We start from the raw sequence: 27,344 nt of genomic DNA on the forward strand, positions 1-27,344 counted from the left end.
ATCAATGAGTCCAGGAATATCCTTCTCCCCTTTTTTTACAATGACCAAGTCGAGAACACTGAGATTGGCATCCACAGTGCAACCCCAACAGATTTGCGCTTGCTCTCTCTAGTCCTCTTTGGTCTACAGCAGGAATGCCCCTTACTCAGCAGCAGGCGGACACGGCCATGGGTCAAGACACCCTGCTTCATGGGGAAGCCTTGTTTGTCATTGCCACCACGGATTCGGACCACATAACCCTTCCATTCTTCACCCAGAGCATCAGCAGCAACTTCTGTGGCCATATGCTTCTCATAAAAGTACAAAGTTTGCGTTCATCATCCACTTCAATGAGTTTCTGGCAGCCAGTAGCTGGGAAAGAGATGCTTCATCCTGAAGCAGCCTACCGCCTCCGAGGCACCACGAAAAAGAGCTATATGTAGTTTTTTATATATTTATAGCTCTTTATATATAGTTATAAAGTTCATTTAATGAATTCTATTAATTATATATTTTCCCCATTTTTTAGGAAATAAAAAACATCATTTTTGCATGGTATATAATATAGAAGTAATTTTAACTTTAAAATAATTTATTTTAGATCGATATCTTATCAGTGTAGTACAAGTTCCTTTTAATACAGTCTGATAATTTTCATAATATGTAAAGGCAAAACTCTATTTTCTCTTATTTAACAAATGACATACTCTGAATTTCTTTTTTTTAAAGATTTTATTTATTTATTTATTTGACAGAGAGAGAAAGAGTGAGAGCGAGCACAAGCAGAGGGGAGAGGCAGAGGGAGAAGGAGAAGCAGGTTCCCTGCTGAGCAGGGAGCCCGACGTGGGGCTTGATCCCAGGATGCTGGGATCATGACCCAAGCCGAAGGCAGACGCTTAACCGACTGAGCCACCCAGGTGCCCCTGAATTTCTTTGATTATATACAAAGATAATTTTTTGAGAGAGAGAGCATACACAAGCGGGGCAGGGGGAAGGGCAGAGGGAGAGGGGAAGGGCAGAGGGAGAGAGAGAGGGAGAATCCCAAGCATGTGTGGGGCTCAATCCCACAACCCTGAGATCATGACCTGAGCCAAAATGAAGAGTCAGATGATCAACTGACTGAGCCACTCAGGACTCCCCCAAAATCATAACTTTAAACAAAAACTTAAACGACATGTTATGTTGAGTTTAGTTGGGGATCAAGCACATACTAAAATGAACTAAATCGCCAGTGTGTTATGTCATCAAAAGTAGACAAAACCCATCATTCAAAACTTTGAAATTTTTGAATATTAAAAATAAACTGATTTACTGTTTTAATTTTTGCATTTTATTTCTGATTAATAAGATTAGAAAGAAAGTTCCAGGCAGCTAATTGGAGACCTTCTCTGCAAATAATCTTTATTCCCAATAGGCAAAAAAAGGTAAATGGGAAATGCATGTCACCATAGTTTCTTTTTTTATATTAATTTTTCAAGTATCAGACACTCTTTGTTATGCTATATGAGAATCTGATTTGGATGAATGCAACATTTGATCGAATGAAGATTTGTTTGAGGCAAACTTACAGAATTATTCCTACATATCCTTCATGAGTTTGTGGTATTTATCACAATCAGTAGTGAGGATGAATCAAATAATGTAAATGATAAGTAATAAAAACAGCTGTTGAACCAAGCAATACAACCTCAAGACAATTCATTCACCAGAACATTTGTCTGACTCCCATTAAATACTATGTATGCTCACTCGCCGTGCACCTGGAGGCTCTCAAATGTTCCAGATCACAGGGAAGAACACTGCTTAAAGAAAGAGACGTTGAACCAGATGCCATTAGCCACCTTTAATGATATGAATCCCCAGAAATATCACTTGAAAAATGCTAACGTATTGATGTTCAGGACAATAGAACACAATTTAGAACTGCCTGACTCACAGCTTTAAAACTGACCTTTTCTTCCGTATAAATAAACATTTCTGCAAATCATTATGTATAATAATAACCTTAGGAGGAAAGTCCCCACAAAATTGCTGGAGAGATACAAACTCTTAAAAATGCATTTATAAATTTACTTAAATACATGGGAGTTGATTTGAATTGAATTGCAGTTACTAGAGAAGGCCCACCCTCCTTCCAAACTCAGTGCTTTCCACAAAGAAGGTAGTCTTCTGAATATGTAATTATTTTTCATGCCATATGTTGTTATTTGCACTGGGTTCCTGAGCATATTCTCAAACTGCTCTTTCTACCCAAACCTACAGAATAAGTAAGAAAGGGAAACAGTGATTAAATAGGGCCTGGACTGTTCCCCAGGAAGACACCTCCAAAAGCCCTAGGCAACAGCTGATAGCTGAAAAAGTGAGGTGAGTTTTTGGAAAATCCACTGACGTATATTCAAGGACATTGTCACTATATTTTTGTATCAGAGACATTTGGTCTTTCAACTTGGAAAGAAACCCATCCAACTTGTCTTTATTATTTGCTCTAGGGCCCAAAACAGAAGACTTAAGAAATAAATTTTGGCATAACTTTCATTTTGTTTATTTGTTTTCCTTTAGCACACCAGTTTTAACACCCTTCCTCCCTCTTCTGGGTTATATTTGTTCTTCTAACACCTGTCATAACTAACTTCAGTAGCAATGACATTGAGTGAAGTATCTCCCCAAGGTGCCTGACAAAGCTAGCCCCCAAAACAAAATCTGGCTGCTAAACTCAGAATTCTTCCTGCAACACCGTGCTGCCTCAGTTCTCCCGAGATGTAAGCCACAGGACTGGCTCTGGGACAGCCGTGGGGCAGGGATGAATGGTGGTTATCAGAATTACAAGTGTTCTCTTTTCCAACTGATTCATATCATCAAATAAATCACAGAGATTACTCTTGCAAGTTCAGCTGCAAAGCACCGTTCATTCCTTCCAGGAAAAAAAGAAAAGCGAGAGGAAGTCATCCTGGAAAGTGATGCTATCTCATATTGCCTTTTTACATTTCCTAAATCTTTCCTAAATCAGCCAATGTACCATTTCTCTCCTCACTTCAATTCAGACCTGGAATGTGGGAAGAGCTAGAAAGACTTTACGGAAGGCTCAAGGAAGCACAGGAAGGAAATGAGACCAGAGTGTTCCCACCTCATGAGAAGGCCCAAAACAAAGTCACCATCCACATGGGATTAGGCTGTCTCCTTCTACCATCTCTTTGTCCATGCTCCTGCCATATTGATACAGGACAGAGGGAAGTATTTACTGCTGAGTCAGGCACATCTCTTCTGTTTTGACTTCATGGGAATAACAAGAGTTGCAATCATTAAAGCACTATCTAAAGGAACTAGAACCCTCATATACTGCTGATCTGGAATGTAAACTGGTATACACTATTTCTTAAAACATCCAACATGCTCTGCTAAGTGAAAGAAGCCAGACACAAAAGCCACATATTATATGATTCCATATTTATAAAATTTCCAGAATAGGCAAATCCATAGAGATAGGAAGTAGATTAGTGTGGTTTTCAGGGGACAGGGGGAGGGAGGAATTGGGACTGACTGCTAATAGGTATGGGGTCTCTTTCTGGGATGATGGAAATATTCTGGAATTAGATAGTGGTGATGGTTGCACAACATAGTGAATATACCTCATCTCAGTAAAACAAATTAAAACTAAAAACACTGGGGCCCCAAAAGGTCTGAATTAAAGCAACCACTTTATATGGATATATCCAATTACATAAAAGATACCTTTCTCAGTTTGGAAAAAAAGGGAATGGAGAGAAATTGGAAGACCAGTTGTGTCTGATAAAAATGATCTACTGATCTACTTGTGTTTTCATAAGCAAAAAATAAAGTCAGGCAGAATCTTACCATAAATCTTACCAAAGAGTCCACTCCTGAGAATCTACCCAAGGGAAATGAAAATATGGTCACACAAGTGATTGTTCAAGAATAGTCATAGCGACATTACTCATGATGGCCAAAAGCTGGCCCACCCAGCGGTGAGTAGAACAGTAAAATGTGGTGTATCCACATAATGCAATACTATTTAGCAATTACAGGAACGAAATAATGCTCCATGAAATGATGTACTCAAAAGACTTCAAAAACACAATGTTAAGTGCAAAAAAGCCAGAGACAAAGACTATATATTCTATGATTTCACTTGTGTGAATTTCACAGAAAAGGGGAATGATGAGAAAGTTCTAAAATTGGACTGTGGTAGCGGTCGCACAGCTCTATGAATCTACAAAAAATTACTGAAGTGTGTATTTCAGTTTGTGAAATGGGGGGGCGGAGATTGCCAGAGGAGGTAGGCAGGAAAGAAGAAGAGAAGAATTGAAACAGAAAGAAATATTTTTTAACACAAAAAAATACAAAACAATGTGACAGAAGTAACACAAAAGTTTCAGATTAAGACATAGTTAATGCAAAACACTCAGAAAAGTTTAAATAAAATGTAGGTAAAGATACATCAAGCAAACACATAAAAGCCTGGCAATATTCACAGCAGGAAAGTGGAATTCAAGGGCTAAGCCTTTAACGAGACAAAGAAACTAATGATGTAATGTATGGTGATTAACATAACAATAAAAATTAAAAAAAAAAGATGCAGGGAAGAAATATTAAAGCTTATCATGTTCTGATTTTCTAAACACATGATTGTAACTGTTCTTATTGGTCTATCACCAACCAAACGGACAACAATAAGCTTATAAAAATGTCCAATAATACATATAATTTTGAATTCATAGATATACATTAAATATGTATAAAATTGTTTCTTTTTAAATGTCCAGGGAAAATTCGCACAGAGAAACAGCCCAGCAAGAAAATCTCAAGTTCTGAAACACAGAACCTTTTCAGACCACATTCTTTGACCACAGAGCATAAGGCAACATTAATAACAAAACTACAACACAAAAATAAAACCTCAACTATAGAAGAAGGGAAATTTTAGTTCTTCTCCCCACGTCACATGCTTCTCTGCCCACCCTCTTCCTCCCCCACACTCTTCCCCTAAGCCAGGTGGCTGTTGAGCTCTGCTCACTTCTTTGTCCTTTTCCAGTTCTGCATGTCTGGGACCACTGATGCCCAGGTGGGCACCATCAGGGCCCCTCGTAGAGCCCAGCCAGCTCTCCCAGCCTGATGCCTGAGTATTTGCTCCCAAGATTTAGAGCAGGGTCTCTGTTGGGCTTGACCCCGAGTTCTGTGCTCCATTCTAGCTTCTCCAGAGCTTCTCGATGAACATTATTATGAACTGGCTCAGCTATTAATAAAATGGTGCTTTGATTCCCATTTGATTCATGTTTCTTCTGTAAAGCTCTGTGGGAATCTCCAAGAAGTATAGAGTGACTGGATGAGGATGATTTATGCATTTCTGCAATCCCAGATATAAATATTACTGGCAAGTTTCACTAACATTCCATCCTGATTTTTAATATCTACCAATTGGAAACTAGAAAAGACTCCTGTGCTGCCCAACATTAAAATACTATTACAGACTATTTATAAAATAGAACTTATAAAAACTAATGAGATGCTTCCAAAAAATGAACTACTGGGACTTCATCAAGATAAAAATCTTCTGCACAGCGAAGGAAACAATCAACAAAACTAAAAAGCAACCTACAGAATGGGAGAAGATATTTGCAAATGTCTTATCAGATAAAGGGCTAGTATCCAAGATCTATAAAGAACTTAACAAACTCAACACTCCAGAAATTAGTAATCCAGTTAAGAAATGGGCAGAAGACATGAACAGACATTTCTTCAAGGAAGACATACAAATGGCTAATAGACACATGAAAAAATGCTTAACATCCTTCATCATCAGGGAAATACAAGTCAAAACCACAATGAGATACCACCTCACAACTGTCAGAATGGCTAAAATGAACAACTCAGGAAACAGCAGATGCTGGTGAGGATGTGGAGAAAAGGGAACACTTTTGCACCATTGGTGGGAATGCAAACTGGTGCAGCCACTCTGGAAAATAGTATGGAGGTTCTCCAAAAAGTTAAAAAATAGAACTACCCTATGATCCAGCAATTGCACTACTAGGTATTTATCCAAAGGATAAATTTGGGTTCACATAGTGATTCGAAGGGACACATGCAGCCCCATGTTTATAGCAGCAATGTCCATAATAGCCAAATTATGGAAAGAGCCCAATGTCCATTGACTAATGAATGGATAAAGAAGGTATGGTGTGTACACACACACACACACACACACACACACACACACACACACACAGGAATAATATTCAGCCATCAAAAAGAATGAAATCTTGCCATTTGCAATGACATGGATGGAACTAAAGGGTATTATGCTAAGCGAAATAAGTCAGTCCGAGAAAGACAAATACCATATGACTTCACTCATATATGGAATTTAAGAAACAAAATAGATGAACATAGAGAAAGGGAAAGAAAAATAAAATAAGATAAAAACAGAGAAGGAAGGAAACAATAAGAGACTCTTAACTATAGGAAACAAACTGAGGGTTGCTGGAGGGGAGGTGGGTAGGGGATGGGCTCGATGGGTGATGGGCACTAAGGAGGGCACATGTTGTAATGAGCACTGGTTGTTATATGTAAGTGATGAATCACTAAATTCTACTCCTGAAACTAATACTACACTGTTAACTAACTTGAATTTAAATAAAATCTTGGAAGAAAAAAAATAGCCCTTTAGAGAGGTAATCAAGTTGAAATAAGATCATTAGGGTAGTCCCTAATCCAACATGACCAGTGTCCTTATAAAAAGGGGACATTTGGACACAGAGACAGACTTGCACAGAGGGAAGATGATGTGAAGACAGTAAGGATGCCATGTAAAAGTGAAGACAGATATTGGAGCGATGCATACAAGCCAAGGAATTATACAATTTGCCAGCAAATCACCCAAAGTTAGGAGAGGGGCATGGAGCAGATTCTTTCTCACAGTCCACAAAGCAACCAGCCTGTGGACACCTTGATATTAGACTTCTGGCCTCTAGGACCGTGAGATAATGAATTCTTGTTGTTTGAGCCACACATTTGTAGGACTTTGTTAAGGCAATCCCAGGAAACTAAGGCACCATCCAAAATGCTAGTTCTTTTGCAGGGTAGGTCTTTTGAAAGCCCTACAAAAAATTGCCCCGCCCCAGGCTTGTTCTGTGACATGAGCTTTCTGGCCTGAGTGTGATCTCTTCCACCATTCCCTAAGCCCCGAGGGACAGCTCCCATCTCCTGGGATTCCTTGTCTGGGTGATGGCCCTATTTGTAGGGTATCAGAAGGAAGGCTCAAGCCCAATGGCCTTCCTCGGTCAGTGCTCACTCTTCCCATGGGAAATTTCTACCACACAAAATGTTGAGAATGTAGGCTTCTCCACTGGTAAGCATACATCCAAGCAGGGAATAAAATGCCAATCCTCCATTCTTGGTCTTTAAAAGTGATTATTTTGAACCACCTTGCCATTGAAAGGATCAGTGGCTCCTTCCTCCTCAGAGGGTGTGAGGAGAGCCTCTCCTTAGGATCACTCCTTTCTCAAAGACGTGTCAACCTCCTTGTGCTTCTCAGGCCTTCCCCTGTACTGACCTGGGGTTGGGAGACTGAGGTTAGTGGCAGGGCCAGATTTATTCTTCCGTATGTCACAGAGCCATCTGTGAGGCATCTGACCCCAACTTCCGGAAGGTTTTGAACTTAGAATACGTGGTGCTTAGCTACCTCCATTTGCCCTCAGTTTTAGCCACAGTTCCAAAATAATAGGAAAAATGCCACTCAGTACCTTGTTATGTATGGATGGTGATTCTGTTACTAAATTAAAATATTTCCTTGTTTAAAAAAAAAAAAAAACTAATGAGATGCTTCCATTTAATAATGCTTTTTTTTTTAACCAGACAAAATAACAATAATGTGTTAACATTTAATGACAGAGATTTAAATAAAATCCACTGGAAAGAAATTAAGACAATCAAAATAATAAAGATAAAGGTGGAAATTAATTAGGAAACAAAATTGGACAGAACAGATAACTAAATCCAAGAGCTGTTTCTTTGTTTGTCTAGTTATTTAAAAATAATACTAAGGCAACACAAATAATAAGATTTATCCTGAGTTTTAAAAGGATTTATTTAGTGACATGAAGATTTAGAAATCATCAACAAATACCATAAATTTTTGTGTGCTAATGATTATGAAGAGCTCAATGAAATACACAAATCTCACTCTGCCAAGCTCCCTGCCACCCACCACACCCCATACCCTGAGACCTCAACTCTTCACTTCAACAGCCCTGAAACAGTGAAATTTCCTTAGAACAAGGACATTGGCCCTTAAGGCTTGGCAAGACTTTTCAACCCATTTCTCTAACAATGTAAAAAAAATTCAAGGTTACACTGCAAACCTCAGGGCACAATGCCCACTCCTTTCAAGTAGTGTTGACCTTGTCTCTATTCAAAGCTGACCCACAGGCCCACTGTAAGCCTTGCAAGAAAGCCTAACTATAAAATAAGCTGGGAGAACCTGGAGACTAAAGGGTGTAGATCCCAGTGTTTGACCTGGAAAGTACTGAACTAAAGACTTTGTTACAGGAGAAAGCAAACAGGGATGGCGGTGGGGGAAAAGATCATAAATGTTGCTTGGGAAAAAGCTAAACAATTTTGCACCAGGCTAATCCGTTCAGTTTCTTATCTAGTCCCATCTTTTCTGTTTTAGTTGTATGATTTCTGATTTTGTCTTTTCTGTAAATTGGACATAATCACTTACCCCACAGAATTGATAGAGGAAAAAGGTAGGCTATGTGGAAGAACTTTGCAAAGAACAATGCTTGATAGGATGGTAGTGCAGGGAGAGGGGTTTCACTGCTCAGTGAGGGATGAGATAAGACAACACATGCCTTGAGTCTGATCCAGGACAGTCATGACATTCAGCTTTCAAATGCAACTGTCCTCCTTGGTCTTCTTGAACCCGCTTGGAGCTGCCAGTAGGCCGCTGTGAGGTTAAAGATCCTTTATAAGTCAGAAGGTCCAACTGTCCCAGCCAAGGAGGGGAAGTAGCATATTTCCAGAGCCCAATAATCCCACAAGGATATTAATAAGGGCAACCCTGGACCCTAGCTCCTCCTCTTGGGCACCCACATTTCTTGATCACCAAGGCCTTTGGGTAAGAGCTTGAGTGGAAGTACAGATCTAGAGAACTGACTTTTAACTATGAAACAAATATTTAAAAACCCCATCAGGACTCAGACCCATGTGGAGAAACATAAAGCAGATGAGGCCATTGGAGGGGGCTCAGCCCAGCTGGGACTGGGGGCTTATTGATTGGCTTGTACATTGGTGTGTGGTGGAAACCCACTGCTCCGTTTTTCTTAGCAAATATTTAGTAGAATCCACACTGATCATTAATATTCTGTTAAATGGATTTTCTTGAGGAAGGCATGCAAAGAGGCCTCGAGTCTGGTGTCATGAGTAGCAAGATCAGAGGCTGCACTTGGAAGATAGAAATTCCTGAAGTAGACAGTATACATCTTAATAGTCCAAATGAAAAATTTTAAGAGAGAATTTCTGCTGGCCCAACTTGGGGCAGGAATGACGGTTTGGATTAATAAACTACGGCCAAGTGGGTACAGCCAAGTAGTATCATCATGGCAACGAGAGGTCTTGTGAATCAGGGGCCATGACCAGGAAGAGACTCTTGGCAAGCTGGGCAAGTGCTCTAAGAGGAGCTATTTTGAGAATACACACCACAACATGAAAACAGCTTATCTCTGGGGGTTAGCCTGTGGATGTCTTTTTGTTTTGGTTTGTATCATTCAAGAATGGGTTAGTTGCAAGAAACAGAAACACAACTCTAACCAGCTGAGGGAGAAAGTGAAAATCATCCAAAGGCTAACATGCGTGCAGTGAGAGCAGGGTACAACTCGTCTCAAGAATAGCCAGAAACAGAATCTTGGACACTCTGCCAGGACCATCTCTCACTTCTGATTCTCCCTGAATATCAGTTTACTTGCCTCCAGATTTTCCCACACAACAGGAGACATGGCTGCAAGAGCCTCCCCAGCCTGGCATCTCCCTCTTTCACCACCAGAATGAGACGGATATTTACTCTTTCTGGTTCCAAATTTTAAAAGCCCCAGAGAAAATCAGCTTAACTCAGGCAGGAATCGTTACTGCCTCGTTCCCCCTTCTGTCCACACTATCTGGCACGCGGGAGAGTCTAAGTCCACATGTTAAACAAATAGTGGATGTGAGGGAAATGGAGGGAGCCTCGTGAAAGGTAACTCCCGAGTTTGGTGACCAATGGGGAGATGATGCCATGAACTCAACCAGGCTGCAGAAGAGTAACGGCCAGGCGGAGGGCCCAGAGCATTGCTTTGCAGTGAACAATGTGAACGTCGGAGTTAGACAGTCTGGATTGGAGTTCCAGCTTCTCCACTGACCGTCTGTGTGACTGTGGGCAAGTTATTTCAACCTTCAAAGCCTCCACCTCTCCACCCATAAACATGGAGATCATTTTAACACCCAGTTTATAGGGCTCCTTGTCAAATTTAAATAAAATACCCTGTGCAGAGCGCTCAATAATTGACTGATATTATTATATTCTTCTTTCAACCACACTGCATTATGTTTTTTTTTTTTTTTTTTAAGATTTTATTTATTTATCAGAGAGAGAGAGAGACAGAGGCAGGCAGAGGGAGAAGCAGGCTCCTTGCTGAGCAAGGAGCCCAATGTGGGACTCGATCCCAGGACCCTGGGATCATGACCTGAGCCGAAGGCAGAGGCTTAAGCGACTGAGCCACCCAGGCGTCCCTGCATTATGTTTTTGAATTGACTTTCACTATCTTTGTGGTCAGAACAAATTATTTCCTGATGATAGCATTGTTTCATGTTTCCACGTCCGTGCCAGTTAATCGGTGTGTTTCTCCAGTCCACAGGCAAAGATATGTGCTTGATCATACCTATCTCAATGGGGAGGAATCACTTTGGAGCCCCCACTTTTGTTCGGGTCCTGGTTATAACAGCCTATGCCGTAGAAAGTGTCTGTATGTCACTCAGGAACGTGCTTGGCAAGTTGCCAGGCGGCAATATCCAGAAGAAGGTGAGTCATGTTCAGAGAGTGCAGGCCTCACCCAGCAAAATCTGAGACACTCTGGGGACCACCACACGGTTGAGTTCACTCATTATTGGGACCACACCTACATGTGGGGAAATCCAAAGGCTTTGGCTTCTCTCTCTAAACCTTACAGTTGAAAGTAATTTTCCCCTCTCGGTTTTTAAGTATCAGCTAAGGGGTTGGAATATGTCCTTTACCTGGGAGAACATGTACATTTAAAAGCAGAAGCTTTTAATGTGGTCTTTTAAATTTCTCCGTACATAAGGACTATGGCTTTGGGGTCACCCCCGCCCTCTAGATAGGTAATGCTTTGAAGGTATATAAGTAGAACCTAGAATAAGAAAGAAATTTTGTGGGTTTTACTTTTTATTAGTAGAATAAATTTTAGTATTTTATATAAAGGTCCTAATTTTTATAACATCCTCAAATATGTTGGGGCAAATTATATTTTCCAAAGATGGCTACACCAATATATACCCCAACCCACATCCTCTGATTATAAAGAAGTGCAAATAACTAGTTTCATTCAAAAGATACTGATTGCATCCCTGCAACTATTGACTCCTGTGTCATGACCCAAAATCCAGACCTCAGCACTTGACTTAAAGTCATGTTATATCCTATTCTGCAATCGTGAATGTTAAAAGCCCTGGATGTAGAATTAAATTTCCTGGGTTGGATTCTTCATTGACCACTAATTGTATGACCTTGGACAAGGGACTTAACTTTCCACTCAAGTACCAAGCTTACTTCCTTTATTCAGGTTAATAAATGAAGGCAAGGAGTCATCTGTTGACTCTATTGCTGGCTCTGCTCTGCTGGGCATTTCTTGGGCAGCCATGTCCTAATACACTGTGGCAGGACTGGGGCGGGGCTGACTTGACCCACATACTTCCTGGAAGCTGAGGTCTGGGAGTAGATGTGTGTGTTTGGAGGGGAAGATAGAGACATCAGGGCACTGGAAGGAAAGCTAATCTTAACGACAGAAAGGACCCAATTCAGGATATTGGTTGCCCCAGGAACTAAGTCCATGTTTTATCATTTCACCCAAGTCTGGGCCCCACCTGCCCTCAGTCTTGACACCGGAGGGAGGGAAAGAATGGGGCAAGCCTGTAGAGAAACTTGTGCTAACTGAGGCCCAAGCTGGGGCTTCTGGGCAGGGAGTGCACTTTGGAAGAGGGGAGAGAAAAGGTGGAATGTGCTTTAGAGGTCTGCAACCTTCCTGCTCCAATCAGTGAGGGAGAGACGGGGCCCTGCTCCCTCCCCCCCTTCCCAGCTGAATTGTATTCCTCATGACTTCCCAGACTCACCCTGCTTACCCCACTCCCTCCACCCAGAGCATCACAACCTATGGAGACCTTCCCATGGTCAAATGCTTAGGCTGGGTTTTGGGCTAAAATTAAAACAGTTGGGGGTGGGGTGGGGGGCAAAGGGGTGCAGAGAAGAGAAGAAAGATAATTTCTTGAATGCCTACTAAAAGTCAGGAAAAGAGCTGAGTTCTTTTCCATGATCTCACGTAGTCTTCAGAAATGACTCTGAGGGGTTCCTGCAGGGCTCAGTCGGTTAAGCGTCGGGCTCTTGATCTCGGCTCAGGTCTTAATCTTGGGGTCATGAGTTCAAGACCCACGTTAGGCTCCACGCTGGGCGTGGAGCCAACTTAAAAAAAGAAAAACAACTCTGAGTTCAATATTTCTATTTATCTTCAGGCAAAATGGAAACAAGTTTGGTGTCAGGACTGGAATTTGAACCCAGTGCTGGTTCCAAGGTTCGTGATCTTCCGAGTAAGCCAGAAAAAAAGAGGGGAAAAAGGATAGTCGATGCCAAAGCAGGACTTGAGATTCACAATAACAGGATATGCTGAGCACAGCAGAGTTCTCTGGTTATCAAACTCGTCGGTCACCTGCTCTCATCCTGCCTATTTACAAGTCAGGAAATGAAGTGGGGATGGCAAGTGTGAGGAGAAACTTGACAAGCAAGCCAACTCTAGAGCTTTCACTCAGCAGTACGGTTCTGTCTCATTTTGTTATCAGCAGGATAGATAAACTGTCAAGGTTGTAGAAGGTTGCAAGATGAGTTTGTCAGCCACGTCTCCCAAAGCCACACCAGATATGCAGGCACAGTAAGAGATGTTGGCTCAGCAATGGTCAGCGGAACCGCTGGGGCACCAGCAGCTCCCTCCCCTAGCCAATCCTTCCCTTTCTGATTCAAGGGCTCACACAGCCTCCCAGACACAGTAGGATTTAGCGGACTTCACAGGTAGACATACTTGGTTCAAACCCTGGTTCCGCTGCATCCCCTCATAGGGTTGTTGTAAGAAATACACTAAGACAACATCTGAGGGAAACCGCCCTCCCCCACAGTTGTGTTCACTCCTGTCACTGGCCAAGGGTAATTCTAGACTATCCAAATGGTTACAGGGTCCTGCCAGCTCCAAGCCTTAAATATTGCAAGTCAGCTTCCTTCCCCAGCCTTAGTTCAGGCTACCAGAATGCTCCATCAACACATCCAACCTGACTTCATCACAGTCACAGAAAAATAGATTTGAAGGGGAAAAAACATACCATTTAGTTTTCAACTTGTATTCTACCATCACAACACACACCTGTAGTGTACTACTAACTAATATAGTTTAGAAATTCTCTGGTTATCTTTCGAAATAGTGCGTTCTTTACACTATCTGAACAGACCGTGTGGTTTTCAGTCGTTTCAGTGGGAAGAGTCATTTCCACTTGACGGCTCCATCTCTACTACTCACAGCTGACCCCTGAACCCACTGGTAGGCTACGTGGCTTGGCTCAATAGCAGTGGTTCCTCTTCCGTAAGAGCTAAGGCTAACCTATCAGACCGAGGCGTCCTGGCCTGGGAGGCCTGCAGGCCAGTCAGGGATTCCCCAGGCTCACTGATTGCACTGCGGTCCAGCTCACCTTGACTGACCCAATGAGTGACTTTCTCAGATGAGGAAAGATACTTAACTGGGCTGCTTTTTCAGCGATTCTATGGGTTGAAACCCCATCTTCCCTTTTCTCCAACCTGATCTTGCAAGTCAAAACGAACAGCTCCACACTGTGGTGGGGCCATTCTGCTATAAGGACTAGCTCTCTGATGCTTTTTTTTTTTTTTTAAGATTTCATTTATTTATTTGAGAGACAGCATGTGAGAGAGAAAGAGCGCACACAAGAGAGAGCACAAGGGGGGGCAGAGGGAGAAGCAGACTCCCCACTAAGCAGGGGGCCCAACACGGGGTTCAATCCTGATCCCAGGACCCCAGGATCACGACCTGAGCTGAAGGCAGACGTTTAACCCACTGAGCCACCCAGGCACCCCTTTCTGATGCTATTTGAAGCCAAAGAAGTAGATGCAACTTCTTGAGGAATGAGTATTGGATGGGAAGAGGGTCTAGGACAGAGCTCTAAAGAACTCCAACAGACGAGACTGGTTAGAGGAGTCACTGACCAGGAGGCTAAGAAAAAGTAATCAGAGACGTAAGAGAAAAACCCAGGATTGTGAGATGTCACAGAAGCCAGTGAAAGCTGGTTTCAAGAAAAGGAGAGGAGTCAACAGAGCTCAAAGAAGCTGAGTGTGAATAGGCGAGCTTCAGGAGAGCAGGGCCAGGGGAGGCCAGATTGCTGTGGGTTGCAGGTGGAATGGAGGTGAGGGGGTGCAGACACGAGAGTACTCAATGTCAAGAAGTCTGGTTACCAAGGAGAGAAGAGAAAGTGGATTGCTTCTAAAAAGGGGCATGGGGTCTTAGGAGGGTTGTTTTGGGGTTTTGTGTTGGGGCATGGAAGAAAAGAGCGTTTTAATGCTGATGGGGAGTCTTCCATAAAGGAGAGATTTGACGTGCAGGAGAGTGGACAACCACATACCATAGTCCTTCAGAAGGCAGAGGATGGAGCCAGACCAGAGTTCTCCTGAGGACAGATCTGCGGCAGCCATGGGAGTCTGGGCAGAAGACCATCAGGCACACAGTCTGTCAAACATATCTGGAAGCTGGGAGACCCCTGGCAGTGACAATGTGGGCACAGAAAATGGCAGGTGGAGGGCTCCTCCCTGGACTGGTCTGTCCTCACATCAAAACGACTTCCCATAAGTGGTCTCAGACAAGGAACTGGTGCAGAGCCCGCCTGGCTCCCGTCAACACCCCTCCCTCAGGGACTCCCTCACAGCTGTCCTAGTGGCAGACAAAGCCTCCATTTGAGAGTCTTTCATTGCGTAAAGGGATAGTAATGAGTGGAAAAGGTGGATTAGAGCAAGAGTCAGAAAACAGGATTCCCGACTCCCCAGCTCTGATTCCTACCCCCTTTGACAGAGGCAACACCCCTCCAACGGAGCAGGCTCTGAGGAGTGAGCCAACTAAACTGACAAAGGAAATGATCAAAATAAGGGCACAGAGCAGGTTTCACAGGAAGAAGTACAAACAATATCTTGGTTCTTTAAAATAAATAAATCTGGAGGATTTTGAATCATTAATTATCCTGTTTCTGCAGGATGTACATCCTGAGATTTGTTTGTCCTCTCCCGGACAGTGGCTCCATTTCCAATGAGATTACACAAAAGCCAGGGCCCAACAGGAGCCGAGAAGGAACCGTCACATCTCCGGCAAAGACACATGATCGGCGGTGGCACTAGTGACCAGGCCGAGGCTGGGCTGCCCCCAGCAGCACACCAGCCCAGGCATTCGGGCGCTCTGCTCAACCTCCTCAACTCTGGAGCCTCCACAGGCTTCCGCCTCACCCTGGTGTGACAGTCCCACTGATCCGATTCAAGCTCTCCCCTCCTCTCCTCCTGGGTGTTCCCAGCACAATGATGGTCACGTGATTACGATGTGCTTATGAGGGTTGAGGTGGGGGTCAGGTCAGCTACTGATTCTCAGGATGAGTCACAACCCTCCGAAGAAGGAGGAGAGGTTGGTGTCAAGTGCCTGTTTCCCAAGCCAGGGCCTTATCTTGCTCCGAGTTGGATGGCAACGGATACTGAGATCACGGATTCCTAAAAAAGCACTTTTATGGCACTATCTTATTTAATCCTCACATCTCTGGAGGCACAGAGGGGATTACTAGAACATTTCAGATGATGAAACTAAAGCCCAACGATGTTAATGATATGCCCGTGGTTTTACAGGCTAGGGGATGAGTCAGAATTTGAACCCGGATCAAGCTGATTCTTGTCCAATCTGGTTTACCTACCTAAGACTCAGTCCCTGTACTCAAGAAAAAAACAAGGAATGTACACAAATTACCAGAACGTGAATGTGCATTAGAATCCAGTAGGGAGGGGCACCTCGGTGGCTCAGATGGTTAAATGTCTGCCTTTGGCTCAGGTCATGATCCCAGGGTCCTGGGATTGAGCCCTGCATCAGCAGGGAGTCTGCTTCTTCCTTTCCGTCTGCCCCCTCCTCCGCACGTGATCTCTCTCTCTCAAATGAATAAATAAAATCTTAAAAAAAAAAAAAAAGAATCCAGTAGGGATTGAGAGAATGGAGACCCCACATCTAAACTTTTTAATTTGGGAGATATGGTTCAACTGTCTGAGGAAAAACCAGCCAGGATATCTAGAAGCAAATTTGTTTTGAAAAATCTTGTTAGGCAAACTTGCTAGCTGAAGTAACAAAGTGAGACTTCCAGGGGTGGAGGGGAGGGCGAACACTGAAGTTGGGACCTAATGGTCGGCTTAGGATATGCAGCGAGAGGAGACCTATGGATGTTAGTTCCAGAACAGGTTCGGGAAAACAAAAGCCATGATTGTCAAACTGAAGGCCTAGAAGATGAAGCATGACAGGAATGAATTTGTAACTCCAACCTGAAAGTGCAAGAAACAGCACATTGCTCTATTTACTTTACATAAAATTAGGGTATGTATGACACTGAGCCTACCGCCCCCCACCCCGCCCCGTTCCCTTCCGCTGGCTGGATTTAATGTCAAAGACTGAGAGGGTTCTCTTCTCCCCCCACCTCCCGCTGCCATCGCCACTCCAAGAGTTAATGATCAGGAGTTGGGATGTGAAGTCAAACATTCATCCTGGTCATCAAGGGCAAGCAACCTTTTTTCCGTAAAGGACCAGATAGTAAATATTTCAGGTTTTGCAGGCCAGATGGGTCTCCGTCACAACTACTCAACCGTGCCATTATTGCTTGAAAATAGCCGCAGACAATAATAGGTAACCACTCTTAGCTAACATGTCAACAAAAACAGATGGTGGGCCAGATTTGACCCATGGGCCCCCCCTTATCAACATGGTTTCCACCACGATCCCCATAGGCCAAACTTACATAGATCCTTGAAGTTGGGTGGTCCTTTGCCAGGGCTGAGAGCCCCACTACCCAGAGGCCAGGAAGACCTTCCTATATTTAACATGGAATTGTTGCCTCTGGACGGCTTGTCATCTTCTTGAGGTTCTGTGAGGATGGACTGCAGAGCACCATGACAGGTATCCCCTGCTTTTCGAAAGTTTACGTTAGGCCACTTTGCTTTTATGACAGACCTATATTAGTACCTGTTTTCTCCAAAATGGGATTTTTAAATTTCATGTAAAAAGACAAAAAGCAAAAATAGCGTTCAGTGTTTGTGTTGCAGCCAGCCTTTACAGAGGCGGCATGCGCACTCTGAGCAGTGAGCGGCCCCCCAAGCTCCTTCCCCAAAACCACACTCAGCATCTCAGCATCAGGCCGCCGGAGGTCTGAGCTGCGTCTGTGAGCATCTGTGCTCGATCTCGATTTATTCTGTGCCTCCATTAGCAAGGTGCGGCCTAAGGTATCAGAAAAGCCTGAGAGCGGTCATTTTGGGGGTCTAGGAATGCTCAAAAAATGTTTTCATATAAATTCCCGGTAATGCTTCTTCACCCCATTTCAGCTTCCGAAAGTTTTCACAGGAACGCTCTACTTTTGGATAGCCGGGGAAACCTGTACTTGCAAAAACTGCAGACATCTGTTCCTTCTCTTGGACAAAAATCTTTGCTCTTTCACTACTAGAAACTCTACCCCTCAAAGCCACTCTCAGCTCCTTTCCCTGATATAATATGCTCAAATCCCTCAGGAGAAAGGGGGGAAAATCAGGAAGGGAGATGGCCTGCCAACTACTTCTTCCTAGAGACCCTGAGGCAAGGGAGCACAAAAACTTGGCACCTGCTGGAATGCTGAGTAATATACAAAGAAAACAAAGACAACCACTTCTTTCAATAAATTTTTCCACCTAGTACCAGAACTTTCTAGCCCCAGAGCAAATTCAGGCCTGATATTCCAAACTTACAAGTCCAGACTGTCCCTTCACACCTCAATGGGTCCTGGCGTTCAGGTGTCCTCGGAAAACCTCCGAAGGGAGGTCAGGGTTCTGGTGACAAAGAAGGGAAGTACAAGATTCAGCCTTCCCTGGGACACCAGGGTCCAATGAAAGTGACTCACGGTCTTGGCTTGTAAGCAACTTTGCTAGTCACTTTGACAAACCACTGTTCCCTACCAGCTGCCACTCCAGGAGGACTCCCAGAATTTCTGTGATACGTATGAAGAACACCTACCAGCCAGTTTCCATTTCCCCACAAAAGCCTGTTTTGCTTCTGCTTTGGGAGAATTGCTTAAGCTGTGTGGAACGTGAGCCATAATTCCCAGACTGGGGGAACATATGCCACTTTAGTTGGCATATGAACTTGTCTCCAATCCCCCAGCCTCAAAAGGCCTCATCCCTCCTGAGTTCAAAGCACACACTCAACAGTGCCTGCTGTTCATGTCATCGTTGGGCCCTTGGCCCATCGCAGGCCCCTTAGTCATAGCACTGGCTTCAAGATAGTTCCTGGACCACCTGCCCCCCAGGAGGATGGCCAGGCTTACTGGAAGAGAATGTTCTCTACGCAAGGCAATTTGAGATAGGAAAAGTCATCCTTGGAGGGTAGGGGTTGGGTGAACATTAGAGCCTGGGAAATGCAAAGGGTTTGTGCTGGGAAATTGCTCTTGTAAAGAGTGCATGGGAGGCAGGTGTCTTTTGCCCAGACTTATTCGCTCAAGTGGAAAATAGAGACCATCATCCAGGTTGATTTCTTGCTCCTTATCTCTGCACCCATCAACCTTTGACAAGATCACTTTTTTTAAGTGTATTTAAGCAATCTCTACACCCAAAGTAGGGCTCAAACTCATGACCCCGGGATCAAGAGTCACGTGTTCTTTTGACTGAGTCAGCCAGGCACCCCAAAGACATCATTTTTTGTGCCCACAAACATCATTCAGGAAAGACTCAACCAAGCTTTGTAAAATGGATGAATTAATGAAACTCACTCTCAGGAGTTTGGCCACATTTTGCCTAATTTTCCCCACAGCTCTAGAGAAAAAATATATTCTAAAATAGCCCTCTCAGGAGCACCTGGCTGGCTCAGTCGGGGGAGCATGCGACTCGATCTCGGGGTTGTGAGTTCAAGCCCCACGTTGGGTGTAGAGATTACTTAAAGATAAAAATCTTGAAAAAGAAACAGTCCTCTCATTCCACAGAGCTGTACAAAGCATGCTTGCTTAACTGACTTTATCTTCTTTTCTGGAAGTGGCAAGGACTTGCCCCTTATGTTATGTAAGTGGAAGAAAGTCTCAGTTTCTGTTCTGTGACGGTAAATTTACTCTTTATTAATAGATCTGTGATTATTCCCTTATGAGCCAGCATGTGTTTGGTCTGTGGGAAAACCTGAGCAGAAATTTCTAGAGAAGGAGAGGGCAACCATTGTTATGGTACTTTCTTGAGCACTGGCAGAAATGATCCTGAAAGTTCATCAGTCCTCTTCATGGATGATGATGATGATAATGATGATGATGATGATAAAAATAATAACAGTAGCTGGCATTTCATGAGCATTTAGTATGTGCCAGGAATATGGATTCTATCCTTTAATCCTCAAAACCACCCTTTGGAATTCTGCTATTGCCGTCCCCCCACCTTTTTTCTTCCAGATGAGGGAACTAAATATAAGTTAATCATCCAAGGCGACCCACCCAGGAAGTGATGAAGTCAGGATGCAATCCTTGGTGGAGAGACCCCAGTGCTCACACCCCTAACCCTTATCTTCTCCCACCTCCTCTGGCAGAGCCCCCGATCTACCAGACCGACTGCTGGCAGGCCGAGACCCGACACCAACAGCAGGAGAGATGGTCCCTCCTGGAATGAGAGTGCATGAAGGTAAATATCCGAATTTTCCTGACTCAGGTCATGATCCCAGGGTCCTGGGATCGAGTCCTGCATCGGGCTTCCTGCTCAGCGGGGAACCTGCTTCTCCCTCTGCCTGCCACTCTTCCTACTTGTACATTCTCTCTCTCTCTCTCTGACAAATAAATAAATAAAATCTTAAAAAAAAAAAAAAAAGAAATTGGGGTGCCTGGGTGGCTCAGTCGTTAAGCGTCTACCTTCGGCTCAGGTCATGATCCCAGGGTCCTGGGATCAAGTCCCGCATCAGGCTCCCTGCTCAGAGGAGGGCCTGCTTCTCCCTCTCCCACTCCCCCTGCTTGTGTTCCCTCTCTCGCTGTGTCTCTCTCTGTCAAATAAATAAATAAAATCTTTAAAAAAAAATAAGAAACAGGGCGCCTGGGTGGCTCAGTTGGTTAAGCGACTGCCTTCGGCTCAGGTCATGATCCTGGAGTCCCGGGATCGAGTCCCGCATTGGGCTCCCTGCTCGGCAGGGAGTCTGCTTCTCCCTCTGACCCTCCTCCCTCTCATGCTCTCTGTCTCTCATTCTCTCTCTCTCAAATAAATAAATAAAATCTTAAAAAAAAAAAAAATAAGAAACACCTGCATTGTATAAAAATGAGGACACCGCTACACGCCAGATGAGCCCAGAATTGCAGCGTTTCAAGGGCTCAGTCAAGAACGGGAGGAATCAGATGTTTTCTGAATTCCTCATGTTCTGGAAGAATAGCAAATCCCCCTACTTAAATCCCATGGTGGACAAATAGGGAATTCTAGCTTCAAGAATGTGTTTAGAAGTCTTAGACAACACCATAAGTAGAATTAAAATGTGATGGGTGACATCCCAAACCTTGAAAAATATAAAAATGACACAGAATAAAAAATGGACAAAGACATATGATGCAAATGCAAACTAAATGAGAGACTGTCATTATTCTAAATAAAGTAGAATTCAAGAGAAAAGAACTAAATTGAAAAAAGGCACATCATTTATGACTGAACTATAACAACCATTATCTTTTATGTATCAAATAACATGGAAAAGTGCAAGCTGCTGAAAACGAAGGAAAAGATGACAAAAATAGAATAAAAATAAGAGAGTTTAAAATATTTCTATCATTATGTGACACATCAAGCCTGCACTAAAGGTAAGAGAAGCAAGGAAAAGGGGAACTGAAAATAAGTAATAAGATGAGGATGGATTCAGAAGGGTATTTGTAAGATCTGTTTCTGGGCCCAGCCCTGCAATTCTAAAGGACACACTTCACGCCTCTCTTCTCGTATGTGTAAGAGAAGCAAAGATGCAGCAATGATCTTTGTACACCTATACTTACATACCAGTGTCCTTATTTCCTGGAGGTGGATTACCAAATGTGAGATTTCATGGCCAAATATAAATATGTTTTTCGTTGTAATGGATACATCTGAATTGCATTCCTAAAGACTGCAGCGACTCATTATTCCTACCGCCTCATCAATGCTTTACGTTCTGCCAATGTCAATGGAAAATGGTATCTCCTAATTGCCTTAATTTGTATTACGCTGTCTTCCATATTTATTGGGCATTTGCATTTCCTTTTTTTATAAATTGCCTAGTTATGTCCTTGCCCATTTAAAATTCGATTTGTTTTTTTTCTATCAATCTGTAGGAGCTCTTTGTATATTAGAACATTAAATCTCTATTACATGTACTACTAGCTGGGATTCTTTTGACTTTGATTTTGGTGTTTTTCAAGATAAAAAAAAGTTTTTTAATGTAGCCAACCATGTCTATGTTTTCCTTTGTAAGTTGTGGGTTTTCTGATTTGTTTAAGAATTCTCCCCTTATCCCAGTGTATATATATATTCTCCTAAATTTTCTTTTTTTCGCATTTAAAACTTTAACCCATCTGAGATATACTTTTTGTATGTGATGCGTGAGGAAGAAGTCCAACCTCATTTTCCTCATGATGCACAGCCAGGCCACTAATGAAATAGATGGATTCTTTTCCCACTTAATCTGATGTCCACCTTTGTCCTATATTAACTACCCACATGTACCCAAGGTTATTTCTGGACTCAATTATGTTTCTCTGATATATGTATAGGTTTTTGTGTCAAGTTCATAGTGTTTTTATCGCCATTGCTTCATAGAATTTTAAAAGGTGTTAAGTAGGGGCACCTGGGGGGCTCAGTTAGTTGAGCATCTGACCCTTGGTTTCGGCTCAGGTCATGATCGCAGGGTCGTAGGATCGAGCCCCCTGTCTGGCTCCATGCTCAGCGTGGAGTCTGCTTGAGATTCTCTCTCTCCCTCCCCCTCTGTCCCTCTCCCTGCTCTTGCATGCACTCTCTCTCTCTCAAAATAAATAATAAAAATAAAATTTAAAAGGTGTTAAGTAACTACAGATCAAGCAAAATGAAGAGCGAGAAGCTACCGGATATGGATTTGAGTCCCCAAACCATGATCACCCTTGTGAGTACAGTTTCCATGAAGATAGGAGATGGACGCTAGATTTAGCGATGTTTGGGAAAGAGTGGAAAGTACATGTTGTGCTCTTGAAGAATTTGGCAGTGAGAGGATGCGAGAAGGTGGTACGGTGGATTGAAGGAAAAGCAAAAAAGAAAAAAAAAAGGGAAATGTTTTAAAGCCCAGGGAAGATTAGCACGTTTGTGACCCTGAATGAAGGTGTCAGTGAAAGGGATACACACCCACCGAAGAGTTATAAACATCCACAAACTTCTTCCCAAAAGAACTAAAATACTATGATTATCATAAAACGGTGTGACTTAGTTTCAGGCTCTGTATAATATGTATTGCCATTAGGTTTCCCGTATTCTTTTTTTTTTTTTTAAGATTTTATTTATTTATTTGACAGAGAGAGAGAGCACAAGCAGGGGGAGCTGCCGGCAGAGGGAGAGGGAGAAGCAGACTCCCCTGCTGAGCAGAGAGCCCGATGCGGGGCTCAATCCCAGGACCCTGGGATCATGACCTGAGCCGAAGGCAGATGCTTAACGACTGAGCCACCCAGGCGCCCCCCCAAGGTTTCCCGTATTCTCAATTCAACATGAAGCACTATATTTAAAAACACAGGTGAAAAAAAAACAGGTGAAGGAGATTAAGAGGTACAAACTTCCCATTACAAAATAAGTAACAGCAGTGAAAAGTACAGCATGCAGAATACAGTCAACAATATTGTAATAATTTTGTATGCTGACAGATGGTAACTATGCTTAGTGTGGTGAGTAGTAAGGCATATAAACGTCAAATCCCTATGCCGTACACCTGAAACTAATATAATATCGCATGTCAACTACACTTCAATTATAAATAAATAGATAATAATATCAACTACATTCTCCCTATTGGTAAAAACAGATGAAGTTCATTTTTTCTCTGTAAAATACAATTCTGAGGATAGACACTGGGGGAGGAGGCCAATGGAAGGCACTGGATTCTGAGGCATCACACAGACTCTGCTTCCTAATAACTAAGGTAGCAGCAATGGTTTTACCTAGTATTTGCCCATTCCCTTTTCTTCTGCTCCAAACAAGAAACCAGCTAATCTGCACTCCTGCACTTGGGGGGCATGCACAGTAGAGTTAGCTGAGGAGTTAAAAAAAAAAAAAAAGGCAATGCCCAGGTGATACTCTAGGCCAATTAAATCAGTCATGTGAGAACTGAGCATGAGTATTTTATTTTAAAGATTTTATTTATTTATCTGAGAGAGAAAGAGTGCAAGAGAGAGAGCACAAGAGTGAGCGGGTGGGGCAGAGGGAGAGGCAGAAGCAGACTCCCTGCTGAGCAGGGAGCCCTATGGGGGGCTCGATCCAAGGACCCTGGGATCATGACCTGAGCCGAAGGCAGATGCTTCACCGACTGAGCCACTCAGGTGCCCCTGAGCATGAATATTTTTTAAAGCTTCCCAGATGATTTCAGTGTCTAGCAAAGCTTGTGAAGCACTGATCTGGAGCTTCCGAATCAGCCGACAACACAATGCTGTTTTCTGAAACAGGTACATGTGAGCCTTGGCAAGGTCCAGTGTGAAAAATATTAGAGCCAGACGACCAACACTCCTTCATGTGACAGGGCATATTCTCTGCACGCCGCTTTACTTAGGATGTCCTTCAAGGAGAATGCTAATGATACCTTGAATTGAGGTGCTTTCCCGGGTATTTCTAACATAGGCAAGACTCAGAAAGGCACAACAGTGTTTGCATAATAGAGTGTTTTGGTCACAGTGCGGTGGGAAAAAAAAGGTTAAAACATCACAGGAAATGAAACAGAAGCTACTCCTGAGATGAAGTTGAATGTGAGAATTTAATTACTAAGAGCAAGAAAAGAGTTGTTCATTTAGGAGTTTCCTAGGACGTGAACTCATTTCTTTGTCAACTCTCCAGTGGCTGGAATGCTGTTTAAACCAATGGCCAAGAGGAATTTAAAAATTAACTGTACTACAAACTGTTTCGACATACAAGCACCTAGAACAAACACATATTCACACCCACCCTAAGGTCAAAGTTTGCAGAACTAAAAAGATATTTACAGGGAAACAAAATGAATCGTATTGAAATTTGGAAAATAGAACACTAGGGTGGCACCCTGACATTTGAGAAGCGAAAAGAAGTATTTGCTAGTGTTTGATTTTTATTCCTAGGGGTCGTCTTTTTGTGATCTCTTAACTAGAGAACAGGAAGTTGAGTTTATCATCCAGGAACTCCTCTCAGAATGAGACAAATGTCTGCACTTATGGAACTTTGTATTCAAAATAATTTCCTAGCTCAAGATTGAGAGTACAAAGCCCTCGGTTGGAATCCCAGCTCTGTTCGGTACTCGTAGGTGACCTTGGATAATGATTTAACCACTCTAAATCTCAGTTTTGTCATCTTTAAAACAGGGATGATGATGATTATGATGATGAAGACAGTTAAACACCTACAACATGAGTTGTTTACGAAGGGCTTAGCTCCATGCCCGGCACAGGGTAAGCATTCGATAGATCATAATCATTCCTCTAGTCATATTCTATTTATAAACTAAGAGATTTAGAAGTGTCCCTGTCATTATCTGATATGTAAAGATCATACAGAATTAGCTGAAATGTTCTGGCCTGAATAAAGGACACATGATTTCATTTAGAGATGCACTATGCTGAATCTTCATTCGTGATTCTGACCCCTCAGCTGGGACCACTCTCCTTTGTTGCAGTGCTCCTGTCTCTTAGCCACCCTAGTGCCCTCTCTCCAGTGAAAAACTAAAAATACACTGAGTAAACAGAGTACAAGCTATTGGTTTATTTTTAAATTTTCTAGATTCCCTTGGAAACCTAACCATCTCCCATCGGCAAATCAGCACACTCTGAAGAATACAGCCAGATAGAATGCCATGTGGAACAAATTGAGAATCCCATGACCTAACGCCAGTCTCCAGCTCACGACTCAGTGCAGTGCTGCAGGTCGCAAGGGAAGGAAATTCCAAAGGTTCCCACCTGTATGAGTGCTGGAGGCATGGACAAGCTTCTGGAAGAGTAAGAAACACTCCCCCAGAGAGCTCATTGGGCCACCACTGATTGCTAAGGTATGTGGTGTTGCAAGGGAGACTGTCCTGCCAAGCACACCATTTCTTCATTGTTTCCTCTCACACTGGGGCAATGTCTAAGGGCAAAGCCTACCTCACAATCACGGAGAATACTGAATAATCCTGTCTGACATAGTTGGAAAACTAGATGGAAAGAGATTCCTAAGTTACTTAAAATGTTCTAGGTTAGAGAAAGAAGGAATTCTTGCCCGTTAACAAATACCAATATACTTCTGTCTTCAACAGACAATGCACAAGAGAAAACTAGAGATATCAAGACTGATTTTTAAAAGGTCCTAGGGGCGCCTGGGTGACGCTGTTGGTTAAGCGTCCGACTCTTGGTTTCGGCTCGGGTTGTGATCTCGGGGTCGTGGGATCGAGCCCCGCATGGGGATCCATGCTCAGCACAGAGTCTGCTTCAGAGTCTCTCTCCCTCTCCCTCTGCCCCTCCTGCTGGTGCTCGCTCACTCTCTCTTTCTCTCAAATGGATAAATAAGTCTTAAAAAAATTTTTTTTAAATAAAAGGTTCTATATAAAGTATTAGCAAATAGAATCTAGGAGTAGATTTAAACAGCAATACACTATGACTGTGAGTGTGTATTCCAATAATGCAAAGGTAGCTAAATATTAGGAAATCTATATTAATATTGACCAAAGGGGGAGGAAGCATATGATCCTATGGTAGGTATCAACAATTCTTACCATTTAGTGTCCACTCCTGATAAAGGCTCTTTGTGAAATGGGATTCAGTGAATGACTTCCTTAATATCAAGACATATCTTAAACCAAAAGTCAATATCATCCTTGGTGATAATGTCTATGACAGTGTTTTTATGTGATAGATATTCCAATTAGACAAGAGAACAAAATAAGAGGTTTAAATATTGGAATGAAGAAAACAAATTATCATTATTTGCAGATAATACAAAGTCTAAGATTCAGCAGAAAATTATTGAAAAGTAAAAGTCCAAAAAGTTTTCATGATATATTAATATTCAAAAATCACAAGTCTCACAGTGTTATTAGTTAGTATTAAAATATAACCCCAAATCAATCTGTAAAAATATAAAAACATAATGGAACTGGAGGGTATTATGCTGAGCGAAATAAGTCAAACAGAGAAAGACATGTATCATATGACCTCACTGATATGAGGAATTCTTAATCTCAGGAAACAAACTGAGGGTTGCTGGAGTGGGGGGTGGGGTGGGAGGGATGGGGTGACTGGGTGATGGACACTGGGGAGGGTATGTGTTCTGGTAAGCGCTGTGAATTGTGCAAGACTGTTGAATCTCAGATCTGTACCTCTGAAACAAATAATGCAATATATGTTAAGAAAGAAAAAAAGAAGAAGAAGAATGTAGCAAGAGGGGAAGAATGAAGGGGGGGAAATCGGAGGGGGAGAAGAACCATGAGAGACGATGGACTCTGAAAAACAAACTGAGGGTTCTAGAGGGGAGGGGGTTGGGAGGATGGGTTAGCCTGGTGATGGGTATTGAGGAGGGCACGTTCTGCATGGAGCACTGGGTGTTATGCACAAACAATGAATCATGGAACACTATATCTAAAACTAATGAT

General features: G+C 42.8%; 1 long non-coding RNA gene across 1 annotated transcript in view; it reads left to right on the plus strand.

Annotated features, from left to right (window-relative positions):
* Positions 1-25,765, plus strand: part of LOC118534866 (uncharacterized) — a 65,648-nt gene extending 39,883 nt beyond the window's left edge. Inside the window, exons 3-4 of the long non-coding RNA XR_013443796.1 lie at positions 20,118-20,209; positions 25,502-25,765. This is a non-coding gene — a long non-coding RNA (uncharacterized LOC118534866). The remainder of the gene's footprint in view (positions 1-20,117; positions 20,210-25,501) is intronic.
* Positions 25,766-27,344: the final 1,579 nt, after the last annotated feature.

Source organism: Halichoerus grypus, chromosome 14 (genome assembly GCF_964656455.1).
Source record: "Halichoerus grypus chromosome 14, mHalGry1.hap1.1, whole genome shotgun sequence".
NCBI lineage: Eukaryota > Metazoa > Chordata > Mammalia > Carnivora > Phocidae > Halichoerus > Halichoerus grypus.